Source organism: Misgurnus anguillicaudatus, chromosome 23, assembly GCF_027580225.2.
Source record: "Misgurnus anguillicaudatus chromosome 23, ASM2758022v2, whole genome shotgun sequence".
NCBI classification, from domain to species: domain Eukaryota; kingdom Metazoa; phylum Chordata; class Actinopteri; order Cypriniformes; family Cobitidae; genus Misgurnus; species Misgurnus anguillicaudatus.
In genome coordinates this window covers 9474959-9491309 of record NC_073359.2, presented here as the reverse complement: position 1 = coordinate 9491309, position 16351 = coordinate 9474959, and the positions used below count along the sequence as shown (strand labels likewise).

Below are 16351 nucleotides of genomic sequence, written 5' to 3'. Positions count from 1 at the left end.
TCTCGCAGAGGGGGGCGAATAAATGACAGCACGGACCCGAGTCACATAGATGCGAATATACAGAAAGTAATTGCAAAACGATTGTTGAGAAAGCGACAATCTGTATGAACGCTATTTTGAACTGCGCTCAGCTTGCAGTGAAATCAATTAAAACTCACGCTGTTTATTACCAATTGACTGAAATTAAGTGTTTTTGCAGTCGATTCAATTTTTGCGGAATGAATATGTGAAATGAGCCATTACTTTTACAACCATCTGATGCAAAACAGGCATCTGGATGAAAATAACATTTAACAAAAGTAATGCAATGCCATATATCTACCCTTCCACTTTAACCATCAACATGAAAATCCGTGCTTCGGAATCCATAGGATCCATGGAATTTGCATTCTTCCAGTTGCCCGCTTCCTTTTGGATGTATAGATCTGCTTTGAGGTTCTTATCTAGCTCTCCCAGCCCCCAGCGTAATGCGTGTACTCGCTCATTCGTTCTTAGGGAGAAAAACAGAAAAGAAAGACTGACACTACAGTCTTCACAGTCAGCTCAGAGCTTTAAGCCAACCTTATGGATGCCTGCAAGGTGGAGATATTAGAACTCAATGTTGGGGAGATGTAAAGATCTCAGTAATGCTAGCTAACCTGCACCTGTCGTGCTTGTTTTCACACTTATGAAATACAAGAACCTCCTGTGCTAGGGCTGATTTAAAATCCAAAGAGAGACGTATTTGGTTGAATATTGGATACTGTGACATGAGCACGTAGCCAATAATGCTACTTGTGAATATTAATTTAGATTGATAAAATTGTATTCTCTGTCATATCCTTCGTTAAAAAACTTCAAAACAGTGTTTTTGAAAGGCTTTGTTACTGTTCAAACTGTTGAAAATGTTTAAATAAACTGAGATTGAGAGTGATGCAACAATATTACAGCATTTAATCAACAACGCTGTCACTTTAAGTTTACAGAATTCCAAGCGACTGTTTAATCCCTGCAGGCGAACTTGCTGACTGTACAAGTGCACTCAAATCCCGAAAATTTGTTTTGGCTCTGCTCAGGCGATACTTGCAAACAAGAGTACAAGTAAGCTTACTCATTATGATAGGCTGTCACTTCTGGAAATATACAATGTAAAAAATTACATCAAATTAACATATATTATTATGTTACTTTAACATAACAAATTAAGTTAATCAATTTCAACAAGTCAAAACTTAAAATAGAAGGTTGTACTGACTTGCATAACCAAGTTTTACCATCATGCTGCATTTTTTTTACAGTGTATGGTCTTATTTAAACTCCTCTGATTCAACATTGCCGGCATGTAAACATCATATGATTCGTTACAATGTTGCTATAAAGTATTGTTCTGTAAACTGCATATAGAAACATAAATGCTTTCTATGCTGATAATCCATTTAACCATAACCTCAGTGTGCAACTTAAAGGGACACTCCACTTTTTAAAAAAATATGCTAATTTTCCAGTTCCCCTATAGTTAAACATTTGATTTAGCATAATGCATTAAATTTGATTAGACCATTAGCATTGTGCTAAAAAAATAACCAAAGAGTATTTTTCCTATTTAAAACTTGACTCGTTGAGACCGTCTTGAGATGGTTTCAGCAGTTACAACATAAACAAGCGGCTGTCGTGGTCTGCACGTAACTTCGCTAAGAATAAATAACAACAAAGTTCTTTAAACGCAAAAAACTAGCACAAAAACAACACATAGATTACCTAGGAAACCAAAACATTTGTTATTTTCGACAAGGTATTTGTTCAAGAGATCAGTTTAGCAATGAGTCAGACCATTAAAAAAATAAAACCGGAAGTAAAGTTCGGATCCAGACGTGTATCGCGTCAGCGCACGTGCCTCCAATGAAACCGTCTATAGTTACATCGTGTACTAAGACAGACAGAAAATTAAGTTGTGATTTTCTAGGCAGATATGGCTAGGAACTATACTCGCATTCAAAACTTTTTCGTTATTTTTTGCGCGATGCTAATGATCTAATCAGACTCAATAGCCGTTTCTCAATATGCGTTCTTGTCTGTACTTGCGTTCTTGTGGACTTGTGAAACGTCATCAGTCGCGGCCCAAGTACTGTTCCAATTCAAAGTTCGCATCAAGCCCAAGTTCACATAAAATCCCCGGATGTGTTCTTGATCCGCCCATTTTATCGAGGATGCATCAGAGGAGACTTGTGTGGACTTATGACAGCGACGTTTCCCAGAATGCATTTCGCGTCAGAAGTTCGTTCTTCCGAGTCTGAACTTGCAAGTCCGAAATAGGAAGGACACAAGTCCGAACTTGGCGTACTTGGTATTGAGAAACGGCTAATGTATTGTGCTAAGCTATGCTAAAAGTGGTACCGCCAGACCCAGAGATCGGCTGAATGGATTTCAAAACGGTAAAAATCAAACGTTTAACTCTAGGGGAGCTGAAAAATGAGCATATTTTTTAAAAAAGTGGAGTGTCCCTTTAATGCTACTATACCAAAATGAGCTTTTAAAGCAAATATATGAAGAGTTTGGTTCCAAAACGCAATAAATCCATTTTGAGAAATTTTCGGTAAAAACGTGTTTTCTATACCAAGAAAGTGACAAGATGAAAACAACTATTTTCTGTTACAAACTTTCACGTAGCATCTTTAGGTTATAAAAACATTGCTATGTATTTAGTTGACTAGTTGTACACACTAATTAAAAATATAAACATTAATGTCATTAATCAAAACACTTACTTTGTCATATTAGGAACACTGTCATTGCTGCGGTTATACTTGACGTCCTCGCTTAACGTTTTTCACAGCGATCAGCTGTAAAATGTTTTGGTCCTGCTCGATTTTCGTTGACTTTGAGTAAAATAATGTAAAGTTTTTCATAAGATCCGCTGGGGTCAATGTGTTATCATGACAGAAACTTGATGCTGTCGGCCCAGGCAAACAAGCACCCGTCTCCCGAGTGCCTCTGCGTAAATTATTAGATGTTGATGGCTTACATTTCTTTCCCGTCACAGAAAACCATCACAGGTTTATCAATGCTATTAAAGTATTATTTTGTTTTTGTTTGTTTGTTGATCACGAAGTACAAAGTAGATGAGGAAAACTAACATTCCGTGTACTCAACGCGCCGCCATCATTGTTTACATTGCGTGAATGGTGCGCTGTAATCTGTGGAGTGGATTTATGGCATTCTGTAGAAAAGTGGGAGTGGCGTTTATTGCATTTTGGGAAAAAAGGGAGAAAAGATGACAGAATAACGGCGGATATTGGATTTTGCGTAAAATTAAGAATTTACTTTTTAATACTGACCTGATATAATACTGAATCTGGCAGTAACTCATTTTTTTCAAAAATGGCGTTTATTGCGTTTTGGAACCAAACTCTTCATATACACACACTTAAAATGTAAATTATTTCTTTTACACAAGTATTGTACAAGTATTTCTTTGTGACAATAGTCAAACACCCAGGGACGAAGTTTTGTCCAATAACATGCTCCCTCCAATGAAAATGCCCCTCCCTCTGATCCCACCTACCTCAGACTAGCAATAACAACTAACAGTAGCTAATCATGTTCATGGCTGTGGCATAAACTGAAACCCAGTTGATATTTAGCAAAGGGCAAAGCCCTTATTTCTAGCCGACAAAGCAAAGATAAGAAACTGCATTTGTATTAAGGAATAAACTGATGCAAAGACACTGATATGCAAACATTTTCATTTGACAAAAATACCTGCGATGCAGAAAAAATCTAGTGCAACAGTCAAAAAGGGTATAAACATTTAAAGTGGTGCCATTACGGCTCTGGCAGGCTGAATCTATAAGGAGATCCTGACTTGATCTCATATGCACTTTCATGTGGCTTTGCCATTTAATTATACATCAGTTTAGGGCCTCGAATGAGACCCACGTCACTTCACAGGTACAAACAGTTAAATTATTGAGAAGCTTACAGGATGAAAATGCAGCTGTGTAGCTGTTTCGATGTAAAAAAACGGGAAAGAGTGCGGTATAATGTAACTCTCTTTATCCATAACTCACAGAATTCCTTTCAATTCCTTGCGTCTACCGAGCTGCATTCCTATCAAATTCATCTCTGGAGATTAAAATCATCCAGACAGCCTCACATGGAGTTATGTCTTTAGCGTTTTGGTCTGCATTACCATATTTTAGGAATGGATACAGTATCTGAAGTACAGTACTGAGGTAAAGCCATGGCATCCAGCAGTAAATAGCAGGGCTTTGAACCAGAATTTTTTCCCAATTGGTTCGTTCCGAACAGAAACAGTAACGTTTCCGGTTTAACCCTAAAATCGACGTTCCTGAACCGGTTAGAACAAAAAATAAAGTTCCCGAACCGCTTAATAACGTTCCATGTCAGCTGTGGGACATACAAATAAGTAGGCTGACCATTAGGACATTAAACTTAAATTATTAGTCTCAAAATTTTCCTTAAGTCTCTATCTTGTCATCAAAAATTAAAAAAGGCTACATTATGTAAGCGGCATAACTGTAATTCTGACATGCCTACATTTGTTGAGTGCACTTAAACACGCACGTCACACACATAGACGGAGAACGAATTCCAAACGGCGCTTCGGGAAGAAGATGCAGCATAAACAGTTGCTCCACATAAAGTGAAAATTACGTTGTTTTTCAGTGCTTTATTCACCAAATGTATTTTAATGAACTACAGTATGAGACACAGTAACTCTCTCTCAAGTTTATACATCAAGAGTTCTGATCTTTGAAGGGCGGAGTTGGACCGGACACATTCAACCACATGTGCGTACAAAAAATAGCTCACTTTTTAATGTCTTTTAGCGGTTAAATTGTTTAAAATAACATTTGCAAGCCTTTAAAACACGTGCAAATGATCAACTTTCACCCTATTTAAATTTGCATAATACTCCGCAAATCGCATGTGAGCCGAACCGTGGGTCGTGATCTATACGGATCAACTGCGATCCGTTACACCACTAATTAGTAAAAAACAAACATCTTGAGACACTTCGTAGCCTACAATATTTACCTCTTATGATTGAGCATTAGAGACTTGGGCTTGATTATTATTATTTCTCCAATGAGTCAACGATGATCGGAAGTGAACTTCGACTATTGCACAGAAATCTTGTCAAAGAAAAAAAAATAACGGTATTAACCGGTTACCATTATTTTTAAATACATGTTTCTGTTCCGGAACATATATTTTTTGAAAGTTTCTGGCTTCGTTTCTGTTCCTTGCAAAATATCAAAAGTTTCTGGTTTTCGTTCCGTGAACTGGTTCAAAGCCTTGGTAAACAGACATGTAAAGCCTTTGGACAGATCAATTACTACACCGCCTGAAGTGGCTAAATTTGTCACTGAAACTAGAAGATTGTGGTTTAATTCTGTTTTGGGTTTAATTCAGGGCTAAAGATAAATACAGTTTAGAACCCTGTGTTTATACACAAGCAGAACTGCGTGCAAAAACCAACCTGTGAAAGTATGTGTTATGAACTCTGTCTGTGTACCCTGTCTTGTACTCTTATTTTGAAGTCATGTCTGTGTCATCCATGTCTGTAGTTCTTTGTAGTTCTTTTGTTCATTGGTCCGTGTGATGATTGTTCCCCAGGTGTGTCTTGTTTTCCCTGATTACTCTGTGTATTTAAGCCTAGTGTTTCCAGTGTCTGATGTCGATCGTTATTTGATGTTATGGTGTTTCGTGTTCCGTGTTCTTGGTTTCTTTTTGGATTACCTGCTATGTTTTTGTTTGTTTGTTGTTATTTTTAATAAACCGCACTGCACTTGGATCCGCATCCTGTCCTACCTGGATTTACCCGTAACAGTATGGGTCTGAAATGAACAATGTTGGTACTTGTAATATTTTAATGTTAAAAATGTAAGGCTCGCAAAATCGCTAGCCTAATGTTGTGCCTTGCAATCGGGCTACCAAAATGCATCTCCGCCCTGCCCATCGGGCTATCTTGACTTATAGGGAGGAAAATATATTTAAATGCTTATGCATTTTCTCACAGATTACAGAAAGTTACTTTTAAAAGTAATGCATTACAATATTAAGTTACGCCCCAATAAAGTAACTAATTGTGTTACTTAGTTACTTTCATGGAAAGTAATACTTACGTTACTTTTGCGTTACTTTTTCTTACTTGGCTGAGGCTTGATCTCTTTCATGACTTGCAGGTAGCTTTTACGACTAAGTTCTGCATTCAGAAATTGCCTATTTCCATCACAAAAATGTCAAGCTCTGGCCTGCCATCTCCGTTTCTGACTGAAATTGTTCCCGCTCAGGCATAGAGTGCGTAAATCTACGTTAATATGTTCAGATTAATGCAGTACATTGTTTTTTTAAATTCAAATTAACTAAACTGAAAAGTAACTTGCATTACGTTTTTAAAAAAGTAACTCAAATATTAATATGTACATTTATAAAGTAATGCGTTACTTTACTCGTTACTTACAAAAAGTAATATTACGTAATGCAACCTGTAATTCGTTACCCCCAACCCCAAGATTTGGATGGGTAATTATGGTGTAAGTAATTCAGGAATCAGGTATTTGAATCGCGTTTAAATGCGCGCTCGTTTACTTTCACTTTCGTGCATTGCTGCAAACTGTACAGGAAGCAAGCAGTACTGATTTGTCATCATTGACAGTCTGGATCTGTTGCGCAAAATTTCCTCCAACGTCGTTCTGTCAGTCATTATTACTATCATCACGTAAAAAATTAAATCCCTCCAGCACGCTTTAAAGTGATAAAGATTGCAGGTGCAGTCAAGAGAATTGCAAAAGAGGCTACTGTATGTGCCTCCTCGTTCTAAAAGCGACAGTAGACCTTATTTTCTGAACGATAAAATTATACAATCTGTAACAGGAAAAACATTATATGATCCAAACTGTAAGTTTTGTGAACCATTATTAAATAGTGAGCATATTCAGTGTAGAGATGAGCAGGAACAGTTGTTAAAAAAAAACAACAGGGATTTTGATACTTTAACAGAGGTCTCTTCCTTAAAAAGTGCAAACACTGTGGTTTTGTGACACTATTAAGCATTGCTCTGTTTAATTTGGTTTGGGAAGTACATTTTTATGTGGAATTTACGTTTTTACTGTCGCTCCAGCTCGGTTAACTGAAGACATTTTTCTGGAATGCAGTCACCCAAGACGCATCGCTGTCTTTAATTTACACCTCCAGGGCTTCAGATTTGAGATATATACAGCTGATCGGGTGATGCGACCTAAACCATAGTGGGGGGGAGAGAGAGAGAGAGAACGGATGGGTGATACAGAAGCTGACAGACAGTGTTTTTCGAAGCCGAATACGCATGAGTGGGCTGGTTAAGTTGATATCTGCTGGGGTTGGTGGATGGGGGGTAAGCGTGTGCCAGGCGGGAGGACCTCGTGGCGATGACAGGTGAAGCCCATAACTACAGCTGAGACCCTCGAAGCTGACCTGGATCTACTCTAACATCTCTGCACAACACAGGCCCGGTCCCCGGATTACTGCAGTCCCTTAGAGATCAAAATATGCTGGAGAATTTTGACGTCCACAATAAGACTATTACTTGCATGAAAGCCGAAAGTCAACCTACTTAAGCTTTGCATTAAATGTAAGGTGCTTAAAAACTGAGATGCGACATATACTAGTGCTTGTGTGTCTTAAGCACAGCTCTGTGTGACCTATTTGAGTCCTTGAACATCTTCAGTATGCTATCAGTTAATACTGTTTAACCGCACCTTACTGTATGACTACTACAGTTTTAAAGAAACGAAAACGTATTTGTTTATCCAAAACTAGCCCACGTTTTTCACTTTTCAAGCCATGTGATAACTGTGTGGGAAACACAATAAGATTTAAGATTTTATTGACTGAAATTCATGTATGTCTTACAGTATCTTTTGATAGAGTGGTCACCATTCACTTTATGTAAAGAGCAACATATATACGATTTGAAAGGCATGACGATGAGGAATTAATTAATTCATATTTTTTAATTTATTAATAATTGTAATTTTTTAATTTTAAATGTATTAAAACGATTTAGAAATTGTGTACCTCACCAGTGGTTCTGAAATGCAACTCAACCATACTAATGGTTTTGCAAGCGTTACTGTGCGTTCACACCAGACGCGAATGCAGCTAATAAATCACGCTATTTGCGCGTAGTTGGACACATTTTGAGTTAACTCACTTCATTCGCGCGTGAAATTCGTTTTACAGATGTGTCGTATAGCTCCAAATGTGTCTACATACAGCTACGATGATTTTGTCCTCCACTGTTGTTTCGTATTTCTGCCTCAGCTCGCTACGTCGTAATCAAGTCACTACTAGAGCAAGCTTTTGATTAGTTAAAGTGGCACAAATATCCGCGTAAGTTCAGATTTTTCAACTTTTTACGCACATCAAACGCAGAAACGCTCAATCCGCGCTGCCTCATTCGCACGAATCGCGCCACATGATGTCTATAGTGTCTTTGCATTGACTTAACATGTAATGCTCCGAATGATTTCAATGTTAAGTCAATGTTAAGTCAATGTTAAGTCAATGTAAAGACGCCTTTACGCGCATCTGGAGGTGCTGCAGCGCAGATGAGGCGTTTAGGCGTATCACGCCAGACGCTCAATTCCCTTCTTTCACGCAAACTAGACGCGAACTTCTCCTCACACACGCGTCAAAAGTTCACACCAACCATGAGTAGAGCATCTGGCGCGTATGATTTCAATGTTAAGTCAATGTAAAGATGCGTTTACACACGTCTGGAGGTGAAAGCCGAAAGTCAACCAGCGCAAATAAGGCGTATCGTGCCAGACGCTCAATTTGCTTCTTTCACGCAAACTAGACGCGGATTTCTCCTCACACATGCGTCAAACGTTCACACCAACCGTGAGTAGAACGTCTGGCGCATATGATTTTAATGTTAAGTCAATGTAAAGATGCGTTTACGCACGTCTGGAGGTGAAAGCTGAAAGTAAACCAGCGCAAATAAGGCGTATCGTGCCAGACGCTCAATTTGCTTCTTTCACGCAAACAAGACGTGGATTTCTCCTCACACACGCGTCAAACGTTCACACCAACCATGAGTAGAGCGTCTGGCGCGTATGATTTCAATGTTAAGTCAATGTAAAGATGCGTTTACGCGCGTCTGGAGGTGTTGCAGCGCAAATAAGGCGTATCTTGCCAGACGCTCAATTTGCTTCTTTCACGCTAACTAGATGCGGATTTCTCCTCGCACGCGCGGCAATTTCGCTTCAAACTTTGGCTTTTTACACGCGTCTATATCGCTCTAGCCGTGCGAATGCATTCAAAATGTTCAAGTGGCAAACTAGACACGGTAGACGCGAATTTGACGCTCTATTCGCAGTTGGTGTAAATTCAGCATTGATTTCAATGTTAAGTCAATGTTAAGTCAATGTAAAGACGCGTTTACGCGCATCTGGAGGTGCTGCAGCGCAAATGAGGCGTTTAGGCGTATCGCGCCAGACGCTCAATTCGCTTCTTTCACGCAAACTAGACGCGGATTTCTCCTCACACACGCGTCAAACGTTCACACCAACCATGAGTAGAGCATCTGGCACGTATGATTTCAATGTTAAGTCAGTGTAAAGATGCGTTTACGCGCGTCTGGAGGTGTTGCAGCGCAAATAAGGCGTATCGTGCCAGACGCTCGATTTGCTTCTTTCACGCAAACTAGACGCGGATTTCTCCTCACACACGTGTCCAACGTTCACACCAACCGTGAGTAGAGCGTCTGGCGCGTATGATTTCAATGTTAAGTCAATCTAAAGACGCGTTTACACGCGTCTGGAGGTGTTGCAGCGCAAATAAGGCGTATTGTGCCAGGCGCTCAATTTGCTTCTTTCACGCAAACTAGACACGGATTTCTCCACACACACGCGCCAATTTCGCTTCAAACGTTTGCTTTTTACACGCGTCTATATCGCTCTAGCCGCGCGAATGCATTCAAAATGTTCAAGTGGCAAACTAGACACAATAGACGCGAATTTGACGCTCTATTCGCGGTTGGTGTAAATTCAGCATAAGTCACTCGCGTTTAACAATTCATTTGCATCTTGTGTGAACACACCATTAGAATTGATAAAATCTGATTAGAAATAAAATCTCTGTACACTAATACTTCAATTTTTATAGTAATTCAAAAATAGCAATGTTCCACTTCAAGTGTATCTGGTTTAACACCAATTCATAAACATAATGAAACTACTGTAATGCCTGGCATGTGGTTCGTTTTTTTAATTCAGCACAATAGCTGTTAAGGTTTGCCATTTGAATTGTGATGTCATTTCATATTTTCCCAATCTCCCAATCCTGGATTTTTTTTTAAAGAAATCAAAAATGTCACAAGACCGATAGAAACATGGTAGTGTTTTCCGTACTCTATCCTAACTTCTTCGCTCGTGCTGAAATTGTCAACACCTTGCACTCCGACCTCTACGAACGCCGATTTTCAGTTTCCACATCTGATTCATCATTCTGCTTTTTTATGAAACCTCACCGAGTGAAATGGCAACTGAAACCTTTAGCTTCACTTCGTCATCCATCAGTCCCATAGAAATAATAACAGTCGCTGCCGGAGACCCGAATCAAGAGGTCAAATCTAATAACCTCCATTAACTCCACAGACATCTCATTCGGCAAGTGCAACGTAACAAGGTTAGGTCTTCTTCCTAACAGATAATGCTTGGTTCTCAAAGCATATTGCGCTCATACGCCAGGCTGATTTTGGGGCCCGTCTGCTTTTTCTGTAGAAACTGCATTCAAGAAAGGTGTCCACAGGCGGACCCGGGTGGATATTATCAGCATCTCTCAGCTGAACTCTTATGCCTGCCAGGGTCCTCAGTTGCGAGCGACTGGCAGGCTGTCGCTCTGAGCGGTGGGGTTTTGCTTTCCCCGTTTTGGCATGGAGCATGGGGCAGATGCCACACAAATCCCTTGGGGGTTTGTGTGTGTATGTGTGTTTTGGATGAAACCTGTGGCTGCAGTGTCGTGAGGCCCAGGAGGCAAACGTTAAATAGCCCATCCACTGTACCACAGCGGATACAGCGAGGTCTTCACAACAGATGGATGGAAAAGCTTATGGTGTAGTAAACCTCTGTGGAGTAAATTCAAGGAACAAACAGGACCGGATTTGGCCAGATAAATTTGTGTGGAAGCAGTATCCTTTATCTTTTTTAACCTAAATCAATTCTGAGCAAACATCAGGGGCAGCCAACTCAAACCTATATATATATATATATATATATATATATATATATATATATATATATATATATATATATATATATATATATATATATATATATATATATACAAATTTCAAATCGTACACTGTTAGAATTTTTTTTTAAATATGTACCCAAGCTATCACTGGGGCAGCACTACCCTTTAAAGAGTCCTAATATTTACCATTAGGGACAGATATGTATACATTTGGTATCAATATATCTTTGAGGAACTAATATGAAGTGTACTGCCCCAGTGACAAATATTTTGACAATTTTTTTCTGTCAGTCTATGCTTCAGTGTGCAAACATATGTAGATATTAAGATGTGTAAAAGTGTATTTTAGTGCTATGCAATATTGGGGAAAATGCGATATGCAGTCATATTCAATATGCCTAAAATCCATTTAATATACATAAAAAATAAAAATTAAATAGCCAGGATCAGTGTTGGGGAAAGTTACTTTTAAAAGTAATGCATTACAATAATAAGTTACTCCCAAAAATTGTCACAAATTGCGTTACTTGGTTACTTTTCATGGAAAGCAATGCTTACGTTACTTTTGTATTACTTTTTCTTGATCTCAGTTTCTGACTCAAACTGTAACCACACAAGCGTGTACGCATAAAGTGCATAATGTGACTACGTTTAGTTTAAAGAGTCACACAAATCCAAAATCGAAACTGACCTGTATTGCAGTGTGTCATGTAGCTGTCTATCAATGTAAACAATGTGCAAAGCAGTTGAACCAAAAAGTGCACGATTAATAAAGTTATTGGGTTCTTTAGTAGGGAGTTGACTATTGCAGAAACGAGTCGTTATATGGATTGGATTTCCTGCCTGACTGTTTCCACGTTACACAAATGCTTCCACTATTCCTATGACCTAGTTTACATAAATGCTTAAATGAGCGTAAAATCTTAGTTTCTATCATCGTTTTTACTGCTTGGATTAATGATAAATGATGCCGTTGTCAGAGAGTCACGTTAGCAGTTAACGCATGCTCACAGGTTTTGCTATGACCCGGTTAGTTTACATAAATGCTTAAATGAGTGTAAAATTGTTTCTATCGTCGTTTTTATTGCTTGGATAAATAATGAATGATGACGTTGTTTAAACTCTATATACTGTCAGAGAGTCACGATAGCAAGCGGCTTATGCTGCACTTACGGGTTTGCTATGACCCAGTTAGTTTACATAAATGCTTAAATGAGTGTAAAATTGTTAGTTTCTATCGTTGTTTTTATTGCTTGGATTAATGATGACGTTGTTTAAACTCTATATACTGTCAGAGAGTCACGTTAGCAAGCGGCTAACGCATGCTCACTTACGGTTTTGCTACGACCCGGTTAGTTTACATAAATGCTTAAATGAGTGTAAAATGTTAGTTTCCTTCGCCGTTTTTATTGCTTGGATTAATGATGAATAATATGTATTGATGTCGATAATGTCTTCTCAGTAAATCATGTTAGCACTAGGTCAATACATGTTGCACTATTGTTGGTCTGTGCCACTGATCTGTGGTCTGTACAGACTCTGTCAGCTGACCAATCAGAGCAGAGTAGGCTACTGAAAGGTGGGGTTAAGGCAGACTGAGTCGTTGAACAACGTTTTACATTCTTTATGATCGTTGATCACCTTCCACGTCGCAACGAGCATGCACGCATACACACACAGACATTAAAATTCATATTACAGTCTTTCTGCATAACTTTGAAATAATATGCATCCTGCATCCTGTGATATGCACGTTTGCGATGTTTTGATTATTTAAATATATTATGCTGCACTAGTGTATATAAAAATTAAACCGCATTTTAATCCTTTAAAAAATTAATAAGAATAGTTAATTCCCATTACTTTTACATGGTAAAGAACTATGAATACATCATTTTTAGAGTTATGGATATCTAGGCATTTCTTAAAGAGAAGATACATACAGTATACTGCAGATTAATGTCATTTACACTTCTACACTACAGATATCTCCTGATTGACCATTAATATTCATAAGTACGTGCAGACTCGATTTCTTTAAACGTGGTAATCGGCCATTGCGGAAAGTGGAAATAGATTACAGTCTTAAAATGATGCAAGAATTATTTTCTTAAACCCTACGTGGGCAATGCTGTTTTACATCCTTGCATCAGAGCCGAAGCTAAAATTAGACTTAAATCATCACGCATTAACGGCTCTCTGAATCCTTTTTGCTCTCTAGAATTTATGCTAAGCATTGGAAAATGTCAGTCTAAATTTAGTACTGGAACAAAGATAAGATTTTGCTCATTTGTGATGAGCCGAATGCCTTTTCAACTGATCCTCTATATTTTTTATTCTGTTTGCTGGTTTGTTGTTACCCTCTACACACGAGCGCACACACACCTGCAGCAGGATATTGTGACACATAACTGACAAGACTTTGTTCAAAACAAAATTATGGCCATTTTGAGTATGATGGTAAACGTATAGTGAAACATCTTTTTAATAAATGCCTGTAAACTAAAAATAATGTGGCAGCCATTTTGAAATCAGCTTGAATATAACACTGCTAAAGAAATTTTACAGTCGACAGTCTTCATGACAGGCACTGAAAAATGAGATCACTCTCCTGTGATATGATGCACTGTACCTTTAAATTACAATCTCACTTTCCAAAGAGGAAAAATGTTAAGGTTCCCAACTTTGATCTTACAATATTGTCCAATTATTGGGCATATGCTGAAACAATATAAACCGGGTTGAAATTCTGCTAAATGTCCACATAGAAAAAATACCTTCTACATCACACACCGAAGCAGCTTTCCCAGAGCAAACCAACCAACATGCCTAACACGTAATTCTGAAAGCGAGAAAACCAAAAAACGATGATGATCGGTCTTGCCAGTAGCAGGTGCGGCTTGATTCAAATGCCTGTCAAATGCAATGTGTGCTAATCAGCTGTTGGATATGCCTGTTTGCACGTCACACGTAATAAAAGAGGAGACTGTCATCATAGTTTCTTTCCTCTTGCGGAATTATCAAAGCACGAAGGTGGTGGGTCATTCGAATGAGGAAAGAGGAGGAGGAGAACGAGGGGGAGGGTGGGGGGTGTCACAAAAAATCAGAAAACAACTGCATAACCCACGTGGCAGATCATGGCAGCAGTCAAGTGAATAACTCAAGAAGTAGAAGCATCGCAGAATATTGATTTAATGCTGCAATCATGCGGGGAGGAAGTTTGCAGGCATTACGCAAGCTGTACTATTTCCCCGCATAACTTGGGTCCTCGGTTTTCCAAGCCACTCTATGATACAGAGTGGAATATTTTGTGCACATTTCTTCGTATTAAAATCGAGGCGTGAACCAAATCGATTGGAATACAAAGGAAAGAAAAGAGCAGAGTTTCTGGGGCACCAATGATTTGCGACCGCTTTGTAAAGAATGGGGCGTAACAGAACAACCAAGATGGTTTTTTGAAGCATCCACATGAATTCTTGGCCAATACCGACCATTTCCAACATAGTTGCCCGCAAATAAATTAAATATTTATTTATTACATTTTTTTTTATATTAGCTTGGTTTCTTTTATGTATGTTAACATTATAAACAATAAAAAACATATCAACAATATAATAAAACAATAAAAGTTTTGAGTAGACCAAAATTGGTAGCCCTTGCTCAAAAAAATGTTGGAGACCCCTGCCGTAAAGTGTTGCACATGGATAATGTCAGGTTGTCATGTGGTACATTCATCCAATTAAAATAACTCGGTGAGGGAAGGTTACATTGGCATTTTGAATGAAAATGGCTTCCAGGTGTTAGACGCACAAATAGGCATCTTAAGATCTCAAGATGTTCGCTTTGAGAACACAAATAACACTGGATGTTATTAAAGGGACAGTTCACCCCAAAATAAAAATTCTGTCATTATTTACTCACTCTCATGTTGTTACAAACCTGCATTCATTTCTTTGTTCTGATGAACACAAAGGAAGATATTTTGAGAAATGTCTGAAATCAAACCGTTCATGGACCCCATTTACTTCCATAGTATTATTTTTTCCTATTATAAAAGTGAATAGGGTCCAAAAACAGTTTGGTTACAAACATTTCTCAAAATATCTTCCTTTGTGTTCATCAGAACAAACAAAAATGTATGCGGGTTTGTAACAACATGAGAGTAAGTAAATTATGACAGGATTTTCATTTTTGGGTGAACTGTCCCTTTAAGGGCGCCTGTAAATATGTTAACCTGGTTGTTTTGGTGCATTATGTGGAAAGATTTTTAAAGAGCCATTTTTAACCATTTCAGAATGTGAGGTTAAATTCAAATCAAATTTGACACTAATTAATTTGATATTTATTTCTATGGTGTTTAATTTAATTAAAACATACGTTAAAATTGATTGGAAAATGTATTGTTGTACTGCTATGGACAGAAGAATAATGTTTTAAAAATGTTTAAAAGGTGGGAATAGTTTTGTTTTGAGGTAAAAAACAGTAAGACTTTATTTTGTGACTTAATTATATAACCCACATGAAAAACAGTATTTACTCAAATAAACTGCAGTATAGTTATATTATATGAAATATTATAATAACTGTAGTACGCTATTGTATATAAAAGTATTAACTATAGCAAGTAGTTTTACTAACGTTCCAGCTTGCTAATAAATAAATACAAGTATACTAATGGTATTAGAGGTTAAAAAGAGTAAACTAATTCCAGTTTTGTGTTCAAAAACATTTCAACAAAAAAAACTAACTCCACGTCCTTTACTATTTTATACAGTTTATATTTAAATTGAATAGTCTAATACATAAAAACTACGATTTCATCCTATCGAACCTTAACGTTAACTGATGCTAGTGCTATATTGTCAAGTGTATAATTTCACGTTTTTATCGGTAATTACATAAGAAATATTCGATAAATGAAGCTACCTCTGCTGAATCCTACATGCTGTAATGTGTTTTCCAGGAGCTTTGACCTCAGTCATCAAAAATCATTCCTTATTTTTCTCTCAGAGGAAAGTAAAGCTTTTCCTCCTACATTCTTGTGCACGAGGAGGGGCGTGTCAGTCCCGCCGCCCGCTCCCTTTAATCCAATGGAACGAGAACTAGC

At 38.0% G+C, this 16351-nt stretch overlaps 1 long non-coding RNA gene across 1 annotated transcript in view; it reads right to left on the bottom strand.

The window, feature by feature from the left end:
* Nucleotides 1–16351, bottom strand: part of LOC141359331 (uncharacterized) — a 183745-nt gene that overhangs the window by 117668 nt on the left and 49726 nt on the right. The gene's annotated exons all lie outside the window — the stretch shown is intronic.